The sequence below is a fragment of the Callospermophilus lateralis genome, chromosome 11 (assembly GCF_048772815.1).
Source record: "Callospermophilus lateralis isolate mCalLat2 chromosome 11, mCalLat2.hap1, whole genome shotgun sequence".
In the NCBI taxonomy this organism is placed as follows: Eukaryota; Metazoa; Chordata; class Mammalia; order Rodentia; family Sciuridae; genus Callospermophilus; species Callospermophilus lateralis.
In genome coordinates, this window is record NC_135315.1 from 33,150,380 (window position 1) to 33,169,821 (window position 19,442).

Here is a 19,442-nt window from a genome sequence, read left to right on the forward strand (position 1 = left end):
ATATAAGAACTAGTTCCACTCATTTACTGAAAAATGCCAGTTTCATTCTTTTTTTTCAAAATATTTTAAATATTTTTTCTAGTTATAAATAGACACAATATCTTTATTTTTATTTATTTATTTTTATGTGGTGCTGAGGATTGAACCCAGGGCCTCACATATGCAAGACAAGTGCTCTACCACTGAACTACAACCTCAACCAATTTCATTCTTTCAGCCACGTGACCAGCATGCTAGCTTCATACTAGAGGTTAGAAACATGGAAATTAACTAGTGAGTTCAAAGTAAAGACACATAACTCTCAATTTACCTTTTTCTTGCCCAGCTCAGAGTCGGCCCCTCCCAACTCCTGCTTCTAGCCAACTGTAGGGAGGTTTACACAAGAGACCAGCAAGAGAGAAACGCCAGGGAGTGAGCTTTTATTGGGGAACAAAAAATTCAGGGGAAAATTCCATCCAATGAAGGTCGAGGGGGGCAGGATTCCAAGGTCAGAGTCAGTGATTGGTTTTCAGGTCAATGGTCAGTCACACCCCCACATGGACAAGCCCTGCACCTGGGGAAGGGTGGGGAAGGCTCTGACACAGCTTGTCTAAAGCGCCTCACACCCAGCCAGGGAGGTAGCTCAAATCATGTGCGAGAATGGCTTCCCACAAGCAACTAACTCCCCATTTTTTTCCTTCTCACTAGTCCTTGGCAATGCACATTTTTTCTTTTTCTTCTATAAGTTTGACTATTTTTACACTCACATAAGTGAAAAATAAATGGACTAAGTATAGTGGCCTTCTGTGACTAAGGTTTATTGCACTTAGCACAATGTCTTTAGGGTTCATGCATGTTGTAGCATGTTGTAGGATTTAATATTTCAGAGCTTATGCAAAGCCCTCAGGCAGGAAAGAGCTTGGTGCTTAAGGAGAATAGAAAGAAGAGTGAAAAATAAAGAAGGGGAAAGGAACAGAACACAAGTAGAGAAACAAACTTTCAGAAGAAGGACTCTTCCTTGTAACAGAAGAGCAATTTAGGGATAAAAGCAGGATTTTGTAGCTTTGATTGTGCAAAGATAAGTTTCCACCTGATGGTTTCTGATTTCTCATTAATGGATGAGTTGAGGTCTTTTGCTAAAACTGAAAATGAGAAAATGGTGTATATGTTTCAGTAAAGGGAAAGCTCGTTATAGAACTTCTAGGGAGTGGGAATGTGAGCCTATTGGAGAAAGAGTGGGATTGCTGGTTAGATCCAAGGACTAATTTGAGGCTTGAGATTTTGCATTTAAAATGAAATCAGGAGCTGGCAGTATAGCTCAGTGGTAGAGTGCTTGTTTAGCAAGCACAAGGCTCTAAGAGGTAGATAGATAGAGAATACTGAAAGAAGAGTTTAATGGGGAAAAAAGTAAGAAGAGAGCTGAGCCTTAGAAAATGCCCAAAGAAAACAGATGTGGTCTGAAAAATAGAAGTAGGGGGGCTGGGGTTGTGGCTCAGTGGTGGAGTACTTGCCTAGCACATGTCAGGCACTGGGTTGGATCCTCAGCAATGCATAAGAAATAAAAGGTATCATGTCCATCTACAACTAACTAACTAACTAAATAAATAAATAGAAAAGAGGAGCATAATGTCCTCAATCCATGAAAACAAAAAATTTAAGAATGAAGGTGGTTATTAGAAGTGCCCCAAATGGGACACTGAAATCAAAGAAGGCAAGGGCTTGGAGAGGATGACAGCATTTGCTTTAAAAGGAGGCCTCTGTGACTTTGGTTCATTTATCTCTTTAGTTGGTGAAACTGATACCACACCATAAAGGGAGAAAGAGGGCTGAACAATGCTCAATGAGTCTGGTAACACTCAGCCATTTATTCAAAGAAAGTAGAGAACCAGGACATTTGAAAGAGCAGCAGTAACAACCGAATTGTGTTCTAAATGGGGAGGCTCACCAAAGCATGAAAACAGGGAGCTAGTGGAGAGACTATTGGAGACAGAATATGTGAGCAAAGACCTCTTCAGGACTGAATGCTGGCCCTGGTAGTGCACACCTGTAATTCCAGCAGCTTGGGAGGCTGAAGCAGGAGGGTGGCAAGTTCAAAGGCAGTCTCAGCAATTTAGTGAGGCCCTGAGCAACTTAGTGAGACCCTAATTCACAATAAAAAAAATAAATAAAAAACAGGCTGGGGATGTGGCTCAGTGTTTAAGTACCTCTGGGTTCAATCCCTGGTATCCACCAAGAGATGTTGGCTCCATGGTAAATTTCCCCTGGGTTAAATCCCGAATACCAAGAAGAAAGAAAAGCTGTCCAGATGAATCCCAGAGAGTGTCCCTTGTGTCCACACAAACATTCTGGTTCATGCTATGCAAGGTGGTGCATGTGTGTAATCTCAGGGACTGGGGAGGCTGGGACAGAAAGATAGCAAGTTGGAGGCCAGCTTCAGCAATTTAGCTAGATTCTGCTCAAAATAAAAAAGTTTGTGGGGGGATACAGCTCAGGGATAGAGTGCCCCTGTGTTCAATCCCCAGGATTGCAAAAAACAAAACCACCTAATACTGTTATGGTTGACACTTACATTCTCATGTTTGTTCAGGGAAAAAATAATGCCCAACCCACCAGACAACTAGATTTATTTTTAATATTCAAGGCAAGCATGGCAGTAAACACAGAAGATTTTGTTTTCCAAGTGCTGGGTCTCAGCCGCGGTCACAGTGACATGTTCTTATTAGTGTTTGAAGTTAAATTCTTAGACCAGCCATTTTGAGCTACTGTTTGACTTACCAATCACCAGAAGCAACCAGATGCTCACTAGGAGAGGTAAAAGCTCACCGTTTCCTTTAGCTGTAAGGGGCGGGGCCACATTACTAGAACCAAGAAGAGAACGCGTCCTTGGTTTTAAAACTCAGGTTGTGATTGGCTGTCATTCGGCATTATGTTAATTTAGCATGACGTTTGAAAACTTTCCTAAACAAGTACGTTTCCATTTAAAACATTAAACTGTGTTGTTAAGTGATAATATTTGGAAATATCGTATGGCAAAGCGTGTTTTACTATTTATTTTACAGCGAAATTAGAAGCGAGGGAAACTACCTCATCATCACTTAAAAGTGAATAATCATGGTAGACCCAGCAGGGCCCGGTGGAGGACAGTTAAGACTATACTTTCAGGGATCATTTCTATAGTATGTTACTAGAGAAGTTTCTCTGATCGTGTAGAGTACCGAAAACCACGAGGAGGAGCTGGAGTGGTCTCTCCTGAGCGTGAAGCAGGCTCTGGGTGTTGCTTGACTGCAACTGCCTTTTGCCATTGATGATCGTTCTTATTCCCTTTAGGGTTTAAGAGGGAGAGACCACAGTCTGAGTGGTTTCCGTTATTAATTTCAGTCTTCCTAAAAGTAGATCTCTAAATTCTTAGTTGTAGTACATTGAGGGGTTTTAGAAGGTAGGATGGTTTAACTTTGTTAATGTCTTGCGTTTTTGTTGTTGGATATTATGTTTGTACTTTATGTGACGCTGGGAATGCTTCAGGCATCTTAGGGAAGCCACCAACCCCAGCCGTAACACGCTGGGGGTTTTTAAAAGTTTCTATTTTGATGCTATACTAGTAACTTACAATTCTGGGTTATGTTTTTGCAGTTATGCCAGATTTGGAAGATGAGGGCTGTATGCTACCCAAGTCATATCTATGTCACTATTATCTGTACGAATAGCTTGCTCTTACCCCAATTCTTACAACTCCAGTTGTGGTAACAGCATGGTACCTAGCTGTAGTTTTGCTAATGTCAAATCTTATCTCCTAGAGGACTCCAAAACCACAACAGCAACAAGGATTAATTTGGACTTAAAGGTTTAAGTCCAGGTCTTTTTGACCTTTTTAGTCAGTTTCTTTGTTTCTTTGTATACCTCATGACAGCCTTTTGCTACATTTTTACAGACCTCCGCATTTTTAGGGGTCTGTTCCTATTTGTCTTTATATCAACCACAACATATAGTACTGACCTAGAATATTTGTTAGAAGAATGCGTTTTGTTTTCTGTTAGAAAATTTCCGAGGGACATTTCCAATTGTAAAGTTGTAGGGATAGTGAGCTTCTTTTCCTAATCTATTCTTTTTCCTCCCCTCCTTACTTTCTTCCTTTATCTTTATTTCCAGTTGACAGGGTCTTGGGTTAGTTGCTCAGCCTGTCCTCAAATTTGTGATCTTCCTGCTTAGCCTCCTAAGTAACTGGATTACAATCAGAATACCCACATACCCTTCTTCCTCACCCACCCCCCCCACCCCCTGCCAACAAAACAAAACAAAACAAAACAATTACTTGCACTTGTGGAGATAGGAATCAGTAACTGAAACCATTGTCCCTGGGATACAGGGAAAACTGTGCCAATCAAATTTTTGAGAAATTAAGAAATCTCAAAACCAAAAAATCAATATTAAATGCTTATGACTTCAACATCTAGAACTGACAATTATTATTAGCATTGTATTATATATCTTAGTCAATGAAACAAATAAAACCTTACAGGTAGGGCTGAGGTTGTGGCTCAGTGGCAGAGTGCTTGCTAAATTGGATCTAGCTAAATTGCTGAAGCTGGCCTCCAACTTGCTATCTTTCTGTCCCAGCCTCCCCAGTCCCTGAGATTACACACATGCACCACCTTGCAGAGCATATTAGCTACTGTTTATCAAGAGCCTGTCACATATTCAACAATATTTTGAGTGCTTTTTTTTTGGGGGGGGGGCACTGGGATTAAACCCAGGGGTAACTTTACCACTGAACTATACCCTCAGCCCTTTTTCTTTGGAGTCAGGTCTCACTAAGTTGCCAAGACTGGCCTCAAATGTGTGATCCTCCTGCTTCAGCCTTGCAAGACAATGTCATTACAGGCATGAACCAGAATGTTTTACATATAAAATAAATAAGTATTAATTACCTCAGCTCTATAGCTAGAGAAACTAAGGCCTGGAAAAGCTAGGTAACTTGACTGCAGTCACAGCTGTTAAGCAGAGCTGGTAGATCCCAAAGGAAAAGAATGATCATAAGTTGCAGCAAGGCAACATTAAGAGCTGGTTTGATGCTGGGGAGAAAGTTGCACCTCTTCCTTGTCTTTTTCGTGTATGTTCAGAGACATTTCTCTAGACCCAACTAGAGAAATAGCCTATGAAGGCGGGTGTGGTGGTGCATGCTGGTAATCCTACCCCATGGGGGAGGCTGAAGCAGGAGGATCACAAGTTCAAGACCAGCCTCATCAACTTAGTGGGGCCCTAAGTAGTTTAGGGAGACCCTGTCTCAAAAAAGAGTGATGGGGATGTGGCTAAGCAGTAGAGCACTTGCCTAGCAACTGTGAGGCCCTGGTTCAATCCTCAGTACCACATATAAATAAAGGTATTGTGTCCATCTACAAATAATAAAAAAAAAAAAATTAAAAAGGGGGGCCCCACTGCAGATGTGGCTCAGTGATTAAACTCCTCTGGGTTCAACCCTCAATACCAAAACAAACACATAAATAAATGCCCATGAAAGTATCCTTGACCTTGAAAGCCTAGCCTTTGCTGGGTCTACTGCAGTGATGTTGTTTTAACTGATGAAAGGTTTTTCTACATACTCCTGAAGAAATACCATATGAATGTATTTTGAAGGTGTTTTTAAGGGGCTGGGGTTGTGGTTCAATGGTAGAGCACTTACCAAACATGTATGAGGCACTGGGTTAGAGTCTCAGCACTGCATATAAATACATTAAATAAAGGTCCATTGGCAACTAAAAAACATTTTTTTAAAAAAAGCATTCTGAATACTTTGAAAATTTTTTTAAAGAGAGAATGAGAGAGGAGAGAGAGAGAATTTTTTAATATTTATTTTTTAGTAAATATTTATTTTTAATATTTATTTTTTAGACACCTAGGTGTCTAGTTCTGAATTGGATCTTGTTTCTGTTTTTTGATCTTGGTTTTGATAAAGGACATTTTGAGATGGGTAAAATTTGAATGAAAGGTGAGGCAAGATTTGTTTAAATAAACGGGTAGACATCATCAAATTGAAGCAATTTACAAAGCAAGAAGTATATAATCTCATTTTGGTAATATGCATTGATCAATACATCTTTTCATAGAAAAATATCTCAAAAGAATATGCAGTGAGATTGTTGTCAGCACCACATAAAAATAAATAAATAAATAAATAAAATAAAGGTATTTTGTCCAACTACAACTAAAAAAATAATAATAATAAAAAAGATGCTTCTTTGTTAATTAAAAAGTTACAGAGCTGGAAACATTTTTGCAGCTATCCTACTGTTACAGTGCTAGGCACATCCTGGTATTATCCTGCAGCACCCAGGAACATCTGGTAACTGTTAACATCAAAAACAAGTTTGAGGGGCTGGGATTGTGGCTTATTGGTAGAGCGCTCGCCTAGTACAGGAGCCACCCGGGTTCGATTCTCGGCACCACATAAAAAATAAAGGCATTGTGTTGTGTCCATCTACAGAAAAAAAAAATTAAAAAACAAAACCAAAACCAAGTTTGACCTCTCATCTAATTGGGTTCTGATACTTTCTACCTGAAGATAGTATCAGATCCCACAAGTTGAAGGCTCATTCTCACAAGACCGCTCCCAATCTCAAGTGTCACTTAGGAGCCCAGGTTGTCGCCTGTGCTTCCGACCCACTCATTATAAATCTGGGTTCCTATATCCTTAATACTCCATAGTGAGACCTTGGTTTAATTAATTTGCTACAGTGACTGACAGAACTCATAGACACCCTTTACCCACATTTACCCATCTATGTAAAGAATATCAATAAGGATATAAACAGTAACCTGACGAGATGCATGGGGTGAGTTATGGGAGAAGGGCTACAGAGGAGTTCCCATGTCTTCTCCAGGTGCACCACCCTCTAGGGACCCCCACTTGTTTAGCCATCAGGTAACTCATTCAAGCCCTGCCTCTTTGGGTCTTTAGGGAATCTTCATCACACAGCAAGACTGATTGTGTCATTAGCTATTGTCTTTTAACTCAGCCAGCAGTCCCTCTCTCCTCCCAGAGGTTGCCAGGAAGACTGAAAGTTCCAAACTTCTAATCACATAGTTAGTTCTCCTAGCAACCAGGCCCCATCCTGAGGCCACCCAGGGGCCCACCAAGAGTCACCTCACTGGGCCAGACATGGAGCACGCCTGTAATCCTGGTGAATCAGGTAGGCTGAGGCAAGAGGATCGCAAGTTCGAGGCCAGCCTCAGCAACATAGTGAGACCTTGTTTATAAATAAATAAGTCAAATAATATATATAAGTAATAGGGGTGAGCCCTGGCGCACACCTGTAATCCCAGAGACTTAGGAGGCTGAGGCAGGAAGATTGCAAGTTAGAGGCCAACTTAATAAAATCCTTTCTCAAAATAAAAATAAAAGGGGCTGGGGGTGTAGCACAGTGGTCGAGCACCCCTGGGTTCAATCCCCAGTATCACACAACAAAACAAACCAAAACCAGCATGGGGTGAATAATAAATAGGCGAGTGAGAGAAAAACAAAAACTTTGAAAATAAATTGATGGTATTCAAGCAAAAATTTTGAGGGGATTTAATGTTCAGAATTTAAACATGTTGCTTTTCTTCTTCAGAACCTCCAACTCTACTTGAAGGATTTCCTGACATCTTTTTAATTGCTTGATATACGTGCTATTTCATAGTCAGGTTAGTTGAATTAATTGGAACCTCGAGTTATTGAGATGCTAGTGTAATTTCAATCCTCATTAGAGTTTGTCACTTCTCACTAAGAATCATTCCATATCACTGAACTCTGGCAATCTCTCTTCACATATGTGTGCTATTACTCATAGGAAACTTGAGAGAGATGGTGGGACCAAACAAATGGGGAAAAAAAAAAAGAAGCACAATATCTGATACTGTTAGTAAAAATCAGGGGCTGTGGGCGTATAGCTCATGCAGTGAGGCCTTGGGTTCAAATCCCAGCACTGTAAAAAAAAAAAAAAAATGAAAATCTTCCAAATCAAAGGCAAACATCATCAGCCTTGGAGTGACATTTTTTCCTCAATGTGCCCATCCAATTTCTTTAGTTTAATTAATACATATGGAGGGCTGGGGTCATGCCTTAACGGTAGAGTGCTTGCCTCGAATGTGCAAGACCCTGGGTTTGATCCTCAGCACCACATAAAAATAAATAAGTGAAATAAAAGTATTGTGTCCAACTACAACTAAAAAATAAATATTAAAAAATTATTTAAAAAATACATGTGGAATATTTAATGTTCTCAAGACATTTGGGGGGCCCTACTTTCAAGAAAAATGTATATTAAAGGGAAAGACAGAATAGTTAAGTGGTTGAAAGACTATTTTTAACTTGGCATCTTATATTCAGTTACTATTATCATTTTTTTTTTTTTTAGAGGTGGAGTCTTTGTAAGTAGCCAGGACGGCCTCCTCATAAGCAATCTTCCTGCCTCAGCCTCCTAAGTAGCAGAGTCTACATGTGCCCACCACTGCACCCAACTCGATTACTTTATCTTATAAAGTTACATTTTATATTCTTACATTTGTTAATCCATAAAATGATAGTAAAACTTGCTATGAATGAACTGATATTTATGAAATGAATTGCTCCTTCGATCAAATTCAGTAGACAGTATCTATATATTGGGCATTTCAGCCAGGCATGCTTGAGCATGCCTGGAATCCCAATGGTTTGAGAGGCTGAGAGAGGAGGATCACAAGTTTGAGATCAGCCTCAGCAATTTAGCAAGACCCTCAACAACTTAATGAAAGAAAAAAATTAAAGGAGTGGGGATGTAGCTCAGAGGTAAAATGCCCCTGGTTTTTCTCTACAAAACAACAAAAACAAAATGTGGGGAAATCCATAAAAAGTAAGATATAGTTTGAAGGGAAAGTGAGGAACGAGACCAGTAAGTGAGAAATGAAAGACGGAGACCAGGCAGAGATACACACGAGGGTTCATTTGTCAAAGCTGACAGAGAAAGGCCATCTCTCCATAGTAGAGAGAGGCAATACAGGCTCAGGTTCCAGTACCTTTTTAGGGCAGGCTCAGGAATCAGAGCCTGGTGGTTAGGGGTTGGGTTGGTATGAGGGAGTAGTGAGCCTTTCTCAGAAATGCCCTTTGAGGAATGGGGATATAGCTCAGTTGGTAGAACACTTGCTTCACATGTAGAAGGCCCTGGGTTCAATCCCTAGGCCGCCCCCCCCCAAAAAAAAAAGTCCTTGAGAGGGAAAGTGAGACTTTTTCCATAAAATAGCAGCTGTCACTTAAGATGGCCATCTAGATGCTAAGCAAGGACCTCATCTAGTTCCTACTCTCCAAGGATTAGTACAGAATTTTAATTTAGAAGGGATTCTTTTATATACATACATGACTTGATTCTTGCAAAAGTTTTGTGAGGTAGGGCTGAAATGATATAGGCTCAGAGATTTACAAGGATGGCGTAGGTTGCCAGGTGTGGTGGCGCATGCCTGTAATCCCAGGAACTCCGGAGATGAAGGCAGGAGGATCCCTAGTTCAAAGCCAGCCTCAGCAATTTAGCAAGGCCCTAAGCAATCTAGGGAGACTCTTACAAAAAAAAAAAAAAAAAGAAAAAGAAAAAAGAAAAAGAAAAAGAAAAAGAAAGAAAGAAAGAAAAAATGGTGCTTGGGTTGCTGGGGATGCAGCTCATGGTAAAGCTCCCCTAGAAGTTCAGTCCTCAGTATTGGAGAAAAAAAAATTGCCCTAGGTTAAATATCAAGTAAATTGTGGAATATTTAAATTGAGATCTTCAGATGGCAGAGCTCATATGTACAATATGAGTATATAGTATCTGAACTTGGAGAGGCTGAAGATCTGAATTTTTTACTTTATTTCCTTCCATTTTTATGTTAGCAAAAAGAAAATTTCATTTTTGGTTGGTAGTGTTTTTTATTTAATATTTTTGAGAACCAATAGTGTTTTAGCTACCTGTGTCTTGAAACTGCTTAGGTAACAAAGTACTATTGTTGAAACTTTCGTTGTTATGAAACTGAAGAAAGGAAAACCCAAAAGAACAGAGAGATCTTATATTTTTATTTTTGTCTGCAATGCATACCACAAGTATATAAATTTGACTCTTCCTCAGGATACAGTTTGTAGTGGATATTGTAGTGACATGCAAAAACCTGTTGTTTTTGTTGTATGAAGATTTTAATTGGGCCAGGTGCAGTGGTACAACTTAGCGAGACCCTGTCTCAAAATAGAAAATAATATTGGCCAGGGATATAGCTCAGTGGTAGAAAACCCTGTGTTCAATCCCCAGCAGCATAGAAAAACAACAAAAATCATAATTGGCTTTATTTTCAATTCTAGAATGGCCAATGCTTTATTCCATGAAATAGAATGGTGGTTCCTTAGGCCAAACAGAAGAGATTTGTTTGTGGTACTAGGGATTGAATCCTGAGTCTTGCACATGCTAGGGAAGCACTCTACCACTGAGCTGCATCCCCAGCCCTTTTTAAAATTTTTATTTTGAGACAGGATCTCACAGAGTCTCATTAAATTGGTGAGCCTGGTCTGGAACCTGCAAATCCTCCTACCTAAACCTCCCACCTGCAAATCCTCCTATCTAAACCTCCTGAGTTGCTAGAAATATAGTGTGTGCCATTATGCCCAGCAAGAGATTGGTTTTATAGACAAGAAAGGATAATGAAAGCAGAAATAAAAGAACTAGAAGCAGCTGAGAGCCTGTCCAAAACACAGGGCATTTGGACTCTTCTCACTTACCATCATTTGGGGCTTCTGGTCTCAACTCATCATTCCTGGATGATAGTGTCCTCATGACTAAATATTTCTTGGGAATTCTGATCCGTTTAGCCAGAGGTCATCTGGTGTTGAACAGATGGTTAGATGTAAACATTTAAAAGTTCTTGAGAGGATGCAATGCACCGGCACCACTCCTGTTGAGACTGTCAGGAGGGTAGTACCGAGAGTTGGGAGTATGTTTCTCAGCCAAGGACTCCATGAACCAAACCAAATAAAAATCAAACAGACCAAAGAGCCAGAGGAGGAGTCTACCTGTTTTAATAGTAGCCTGTTTGTTGACTTTTGTAAACTGAGTCTCTACAATACCCTGCTCCATGTGCAAAAAGAAGTGTCAGCAGCTGCACAGATTCTTCCCTGTTCAGTTACCATGTAATGGTTGCTGTGGTGGCGTCTGCGTGTAACCCCAGTGACTCCAGAGGCTGAGACAGGATGCTTTCTTTTCAAATCCAGCCTGAGCAACTTAGCAAGATCCTGTTTCAAAATAAAGAAAAAATAGAAAGGATTACGTGGCTCACATCTGTGGTCTCAGTGGTTTGGGAGGCTGAGGCAGAATTATTACAGATTCCAAAAGAGGCTCCGCAACTTAGCCAACCTAGTGAGATCCTGTCTCGAAAAAAAAAAAAAAAATTAAAATGGATGGGGGATGTGGTCCAGTGGTCATGTGCCCTTGGGTTCAATTCCTGTTACCAAAAATAATAAATAAATAGGTCTAGAGATACAGATCCGTGGTAGAGTACCTCTGGGTTCAATCTCCAGTACCACAAGGAAAGAGAGTTAGAAACTATTGGTTATGAAATTCTAATTACGACATTATCCTTCTGAGAGAAAGAGGTAAACATAAACAAGGACAAAATAAGAGGGGCAAGAGTTTTATGAAAGGGAGTCTTGTTCTTACAGTCTTGGGAAAGGCTGCTCCAGCCAGAAGTCATCAGCTCCTTGCCCTGGTTTGTAGTTCATGTCTAGTTAAGGCCTTGGGTGTTCTGGTCAACTGTGTGGCTCTTTAGGTTCTTGTATTCTACCTGAACATCAGCATTGGTGCCTTAACTCAGCAGTGCTTGGTTCTTCCTGCAGCAACATTTTGCTTAACAAAAGGGGCCCATACTGTTAGGCCAAAATCTTGACCCTTGACATATTTTGAATTGTTCACTTTTACTTTACAGGGCTTCAGAATCTGAGCAGTGTTCGTTTTTAGTTGGAGAATTACACCTAGATATTAAACTGGGAGAACTTGGGTTCTACTCCTGTTGGGGGGTGGCACACACCTATGATCCTGGCTACTCAGGAAGCTGAGGCAGGAAGAGATCAGCAGGGCAACTTGATGAGATCTTGTCTCAAAATAAAATATAGAGGATCAGGGATGTTACTCAGTGGTAGAACACTTTTTTATTATGCACAAAGCCCTGGTTTCCATCTTTAGTAAAGCACACATACAAACAAAACAACAATAACAAAAAAAGAAACACCCTCAAAAACAATGTAACAGGTATACTACCATTTTCTTCTGAAATATTTTTTGCTCCATAATCACCCCCCATTTTTTATCAAGGATAATCATAGTAAGGCCAATTTGTTTACAAAGTAGATGTAGATTTTTTATTATTTCCATAAATGTAGGCAGAATAACCACATAAGATTTTTTTTTTTTCAGACAGAGTCTGACTATGTTGCCAAGGCTGGCCTTGAATTCCTTGGTTCAAGCAATCCTCCTGCCTTAGCCTCTCCAGTAGCTGGGAGTACAGGCATGTACCACCATGTCTGAATACAGACTCTTTTTTTTTTTTTTTTAGTTGTCAATGGACCTTTATTATTTATTTATTTATATATGGTGCTGAGGATAGAAGCCAGTGCCTCAGACAGGCTAGGCAAGCATTCTACCCCTGAGCCACAAACCCAGCCCCTACATAGGCTCTTTTAAAATGTCTTATTGGGACTGGGATGTAGTTTGGTGGTATAGCACTTGCCTACCATGTGCAAGGCCCTGGATTTGATCCCCAGAATCATACACACACACACACACACACACACACACACACACCAAAAAAAAAAAAAAAAGAAAAAAAAAAAGGAAAAAAATGCTTTAGCTGGGAGTAGTGGCCAGTACTTGTCATCCCAGGTATATGGGAGGCTGAGGTGGGAAGATCACTTGGAGCCAGGAGTTCAAGACCAGCTTGAAGAACAGAGTGAGACCCTCTCCCCCAACGTAAATACCCCAAAAATAAATAGCAGAGTGAGGCGAAATATTGTAATCCCAGCTACTTGGGAGGCTGAGGATCGAAGTTCTATGTCAGACTCAGCAACTCAAAATAACCTGTATTGAAAAGATAAAATGCCCCTGGGCTTAATTCCCAGCATCAATACATAAATAAAATTTGTTTCATTGAACATTTTACAGGGAAACTCAGGTTAGTTTAAAAAAAAAAACACATTTATTTAGTTGTAGATGAACACACAGTATCTTTATTTATTTTTATGAGTTGCTGAGGATGGAAATCAGGACCTCACATGTGCAAGGTGAGCCCTCTACCAGTGAGCCACAACCCCAGGCCCTCAGGGATGCGATTTGATTTACTCCATTTCACTTCTCAATCCCCCACCCTTTTCCCTCTCCTCCTCCCTTCCCTTTTTCTACTGATCTTCCTTTATTTATTTTTGATTGGTGTTTCCTACAAATTCAGAAAGGTGGAATTCCCTGTGGCATAATTATATATGCACATAGCATGATTTCGTTAATTTATTGCACATTTCCTCCCTTTCCTACCAATTCCTCCTACTCCACTCATCTTCCCTATATTGTTATAATGTCCAATCCCTCCCACGTCTTTTTTCTAGCTTCTGCATCTGAGAGTAAACATTCAATCCTTGATTCTCTGAGCCTGGCTTATTTACCTTAGCACAATGTTCTCCATTTCTATCCATTTACTTGCAAATGCCATAACTTCATTCTTCCTTATGGCTGATTTGTTGTAGTTACTATATTTTCTTTTCTTTCTTATTTGTTCTTTTTGGTTATACATGACAATAGAATGTATTTGGACATATCACACCTATATGGAGTATAACTTCCCAGGTATAACTTTTGTGGTCATATAGGATGTGGAGTTACACTAATCATATATTCATATAAGGACCAGTTTCACCCATTTACTGAAAAATGCCAGTTTCATTCTTTTTAAAAAATATTTTAAATATTTTTTCTTGTTGTAGATAGACACTATATCTTTATTTTTATTTATTTATATTTATATGGTGCTGAGGATTGAAACCAGGGCCTCACACATGCAAGGCAAGTGCTCTACCACTGAACTACAATCCCAACCAATTTCATTCTTCTTTATGGCTGAGTAATATTTCATTGTGAAATACTACATTTTCTTAATCCACTCATCTGTTGATGGGCATCTAGCCTGTTTCCATAATTTAGCTATTGTGAATTGTGTATGCTGATTTTAGTTCTTTTGGATAAATACCAAGGAGTGGGATAACTGGGTCATGGGGTTTGGATTTCAATGATATGCTGCCTCTTCCTGGAGGCACTTAGAAAAAATACCCAAGTACTTAGTAGATAAAACAGCTCCCTTGGAGAAAATAAGAACGCTCGGGTTTTTGTTGTGGTTTGGCTAGCTTTGGGTTGGTATTTTCTTCTCACATAGTCAACAGTTTTTGAAAAATGCTTCAAGGAAGAAAGAGCTTTGTTGCCCAACGGGAGGAAATATGGAGGTTGAGCAAGGTTCTGCTCACCCTGGTGAGGCCTGCTTGATGTCTGCCAACCTAGCAAACTGGCGCTAAAAAGAAATTTTCCTGTTCAACCTTTGCTAGATAATAACAAGCTTGTCCTTTAATTTTTTTCCTTTGGGGATCCCAGGGACTGAACCCAGGCCCTCACGTGTGCTAGGCAAGCACTCTCCCATGGAGCTGCTTCCGTAGCTCTCACCACTTATCCTTTGACATAAGCACAGAGAGGGGGCCTGGAGGCCACTGGGTTCTAGTACCAAATGTGCCTGCTTTGGTTTCCCCAAAGCAATTACAGGCCAAGAAGAAAATGGTTCTGGGACACCAAAATGGTTCTTGTTTGAAGAAAACACGAGATAGAGATGCCAACTTTCTTCACAGATGCCTACAGAAGGCCTGTTTTTACATATTTATTGAACCGGTATTTGCATGCTCACTGGGTACCAGGTTCTAGGGGGACAGTAGTGAAGAATGCAGGGAAAGCCCCTGTTCTGAAGGTTTCAACCCAACTGTGTGTGGTTACATTAAACCACCCTTGCATTATTACTGTATCTAAGCACCCTCTTCTCTTTGACCAACTCCCCCCGGGGGGAAAGAGCAGGAAATATGAATCGCATGTGACTCCACCTGATTAAATGAATTAATCTTCCTTTCCTTTTTAGAAAAATGATTGTTTCTCTCTCTCTCTCTCTCTCTCTCTCTCTCTCTCCCCCCCCCCCCCCAAGGACTAAACACAGGGATGCTCCACCACTGAGCTACATCCCCAGTCATTTTTATTTTGGGTTTTGACACAGGGTCTCAATTAATTACTTAGGTCCTTACTAATTTGCTGAGGCTGCCCTCAAACTGGGGATTCTCCTGCCTCAGTCTTCTGCTAGCTGGGATCACAGGTGTGCGCCACCACATCTAGCTGTTCTCTCTCTTGCCTGAAAAGAATGAATGTCAAGCGCTGCAGGTAAAAACTACACGTGTGCAACATTAGTCAGTTTTATTTCTGGGATTTTCCACTTCTAGGATATGTCTTCAACTATAATTTGGAAAGATAAGCTATTTCCACTGTAATTTCTGTCTTTGATCCATTAGTGTAATGCTGAGCTGGAAATTGGCGAACTTTCTCTGTAAAGAGGTGGAGAGGAAATATTTTAGGCTTTTCAGGATACAGAGTCTTGTCACAACAAATTACTCAGCTTTGCTGGTCTACTGGAAGAGTAAGGCATAAATTTTTTAAAAAAATATTTATTTCTTTAGTTTTTAGGTGGACACAGTATCTTTATTTCACATTTATGTGGTGCTGAGAGTCAAACCCAGTGCTTCATGCACACTAGGCGAGCGTGCTACTACTTGAGCCACATCCCCAGCCCAGTAAGCCATAAATTTAAAAAAAAAAAAAAATTTTTTTTAGTTGTAGATGGACACAATGCCTTTGTTTTATTTATTTACTTTTATGTGCTACTGAGGATCAAACCCAGTGCCTCACATGTGCTAGGTGAGCGCTCTACCGCTGAGCTACAACCCCAGCCCTAAGCCACAGATTTTTGCCTAAACAGATAAATGGGGCTACATTTTAATAATTAGATATGAAATTTACATTTTGTCTGAATTTTTTAAAATATTTATTTTTAGTTGTGTATTTCACTTATTTATTTTTATGTGGTGTTGAGGATCGAACCCAGGGTCTTGCATGTGCAAGGCGAGCGCTCTACCACTGAGCCACAACCCCAGCCTCACATTTTGTCTAATTTTTATGTGTCAAAAATCTTCATCTTCTTCTTCTCCTTCTTCTTTTATTTTGGTGCTGGAGATCAAACTCAGGGCCTTGTGAATTCAAGGCAAGTACTCTACCAACTGAGTTATATCCCCTTTTTTTGATGACTTTTAATTTTTTTCTTTCTTTTCTCTTTCTTATTTATTGTTTATTTATTTTTGCAAAACTGGGGGTTGAACTCAGGGCCTCACATGTGCTAAGCGAGCTCTTTACTACATCCCCAGCCTTTTAAATTTTATTCTGAGACAGGATCTCATTAAGAAGTTGCCCAGGACTGGGGATGTGGCTCAAGGGTTAGCACGCTCGCCTGGCATGCACGTTGTTCTGGGTTCGATCCTCAGCATCACATACAAATAAAGAAAAGATGTTGTGCCTACCGAAAACTGGAAAGTAAATATTAAAAAAAAAAAAAAAAAAAAAATCTCTCCTCTCTTAAAAAAAAAAAAGACTTAAAAAAAAAAAAAAGGTTGCCCAAATTGAATATACACTGGTGATTCTCCTGCCTCAGTCTCCTGAGGAGCTGAGATTACAGTACCACTATGCCCATCTTTTTCGTTGTTTTATTTTGGTACCAAGGATTGAGCCCAGAGGCACTTAACCCCTGAACCATATCCCCAACCCTTTTTAACTTTTTTTTTTTTTTTAATTTTGAGACAGGGTCTTGTTAAATTGTTAGGGACTTGCTAAATTGCTGAGGCTGGCTTTGAACTTGCCATCCTTCTGCCTCAGTCTCCCAAGCTGCTGGGATCATAGGCGAGCACTATTGAACCTGGCTGCAGTACCCTCATGCCCAGGTTTTGACGGATTTTAACCATCTAAAAACATGTAAAATCCATTCTTACAAAACAGGTTGGATTTGGCCTGAGCCATAGTTACACAATCCTTGACAAAAAGGACTGATTGGTTTGTTAATTAGGACCTGGAGACAAGGACTAGGCTATGGGTTAGTCACATGAATGATTGGATTACCTGTGAGCCTGTTGCATTCTCAAATTTCACCCTCAATCCTGGCCTGGGGCCTGAAGGTGGGGGCCATTAGTTGTCACCATGAAAAACCAGTGGGAGCTGGGTGTGGTGGCGCATACCTGGGATCCTACAGTCCCAGGAACTCAGGAGGCTGAGGCAGAAGGATGGCACAAAGTCCAGCCTCAGCAATTTAGGGAGACCCTCAGCAACTTAGTGAGGACTTGTGTCAAAATAAAGAAAATAAAAAAGCCTGGGGATGTAGTTCAGTGGTCAATCACCCCTGGGCTCAATCCCCAGTACAAAAAAAAAAAAAAAAAGACAGTGGAAGATGCTACTGTTACATGCCTTCATTTCTAGCATTGCTTTCTGATGATTATCTCTTTCTGCTTCTTGAAAGCGTTTGACTTTTTTTTTTTTTTTTTTTTTTCTGAGTACGGTGACACAAATTATAGCAGACTCTTTTCATCCTCATCTCAAGGCAGAAATCCATGGAGTTTTATAGTTACTATGTAGGAAAAGTGACTCAAGCATTTCAAATAATTCTCTGAGAAAGTGAAACAGCTTTGTTTTCATACTTAATTTGTGTGTGTGTGTGTGTGTGCGCGCTGGATATTGAATCTAGGGGCTCTTGACCACTGAGCCACATCCCAGCTGCATATTTAGTTTTAGTGTTAAACTCTTTATTGACCAGGACAGTTTAGCCCTGGCACACACTGGGAAGTAAAAGGCAGTACTTTTGTTTACTGTCTGGGTCGTCTCTGAGCCCTTAGAGCGCTGGGCACCTCTACTGAGCATTGCAGATAACTTTGTTCTCTTTTCATATGAGAAAGCTTAGCTTTTCTGACCTAGATTCCTGACCTCTTTCACACCTTTTGATTCTCTGCTTTTGAAATGGCTTTGTTTTTGAGGTGAAGCAACTGGTCATGGGGATTTGGAAAATGGGTAGAACTCATGCGGGAGATCTGTCAACAAAGCCCCTCTTTGTCAGTTCCCATTCATCCAGTATAAAATGACTTTTTTCTTTTCTTTAGAGGAAGTCTTTTTTATGTTGTCAAGGCTGGTTTTGAACTTCTTAGCTCAAGTGATTCTCCCACCTTAGCCTCCGGAGTAACTGGGACTCAGGTATGCACCATGTACCCAAGTAAAAGGACTTTTTTTTTTTTTTTTTTTCCTTGTGGTACTGTGGATTGAACCCAGAAGTACTCTACTACTGAGCTACATCCTGGCATGGTGCACCCCCATCACCACTCTTTTTGAGATAGGGTCTCACTAAATTGCTAAAGCTGGCCTCAAACTTGTGATCCTCTTGCCTCAGCCTCCCAAATCACTGGGATTATAGGAATGCACCAAGGTTGCCCAGACTGGCCTAGATATGTGATTCTCCTGCCTTAACCTCTGGGGGGGCTGGGATTATAGGCATGTGCCACTGAAACCTGCTGAGAAATGACAGGTATAAGTAGGCTCAAGGCTGTTTCAACAAAGCTTTGTCACATGGAACAGTTTCTAAAGTCGATGTTGCTGGATTGTGGTTTGAAGGGGCAATTCCTGCTGGATCTTCTTGTGTGACCAATTGTCCCAAAAAGTTTATAGGTGACCTGGGTTCAATCTCATCCTGCTCAAGTTTGAAAACACAGATCATGCTTGATACTCTCCTTTTCTTATGCCTCGACTGCATCAAAGAACTGTCAGCTCTCCCTTCAAAATGTATCCAAAATCGGATCCTCCTTCCCCAAAGCCACAATTTGACACAAGCCCAAATCCTCTCCCTCCTAGATCACTGCAAAATTTCTCCCAGCTTCTTCCCTTCTTTTTAGTCTGTTCTCAATGAAACAGCCCAAAGGGTCCAGTTAGAAACCCAAGCCCTCTCCTCTGTAAAAAAGGTCTTTAGTGATTTCCTCTTCTTCCTCTTAAAAGCCAAGGGCCTGACAATGGCTGATCTCATCCTTTGTGCCCATTCCCCACTTCTCTCATTTCTTTTGTCATTCTTCCTGTTGTTTACTCAGTTCCAGCCACTTTGGTCCCGGGCTGCTTCTCCACAACACACTCCTCCTTGAGGCCTTTGTCCTTCTAAGCAAAGTCTCTCTAGTAGAATACATTCCTTCAGGTCTTTGTCACTTAATTTTATTTATTAGTTTTTTTTTTTTTGTTTTTTTCACTAGAGATTGAACCCAGGAGCACTTTACCACTGAGCTACATCCCCAGTCCTTTTTATTTTTTATTTTG

The 19,442-nt window shown here is 40.4% G+C and overlaps 1 non-coding gene across 1 annotated transcript; it reads left to right on the forward strand.

Annotated features, from left to right (window-relative positions):
* The first annotated feature begins 3,125 nt into the window (after nt 1–3,125).
* On the forward strand, nt 3,126–3,339 carry LOC143411137 (small nucleolar RNA U3). Its single transcript, XR_013092836.1, has one exon. It is a non-coding gene; the product is annotated as a small nucleolar RNA U3 (small nucleolar RNA).
* Nucleotides 3,340–19,442: the final 16,103 nt, after the last annotated feature.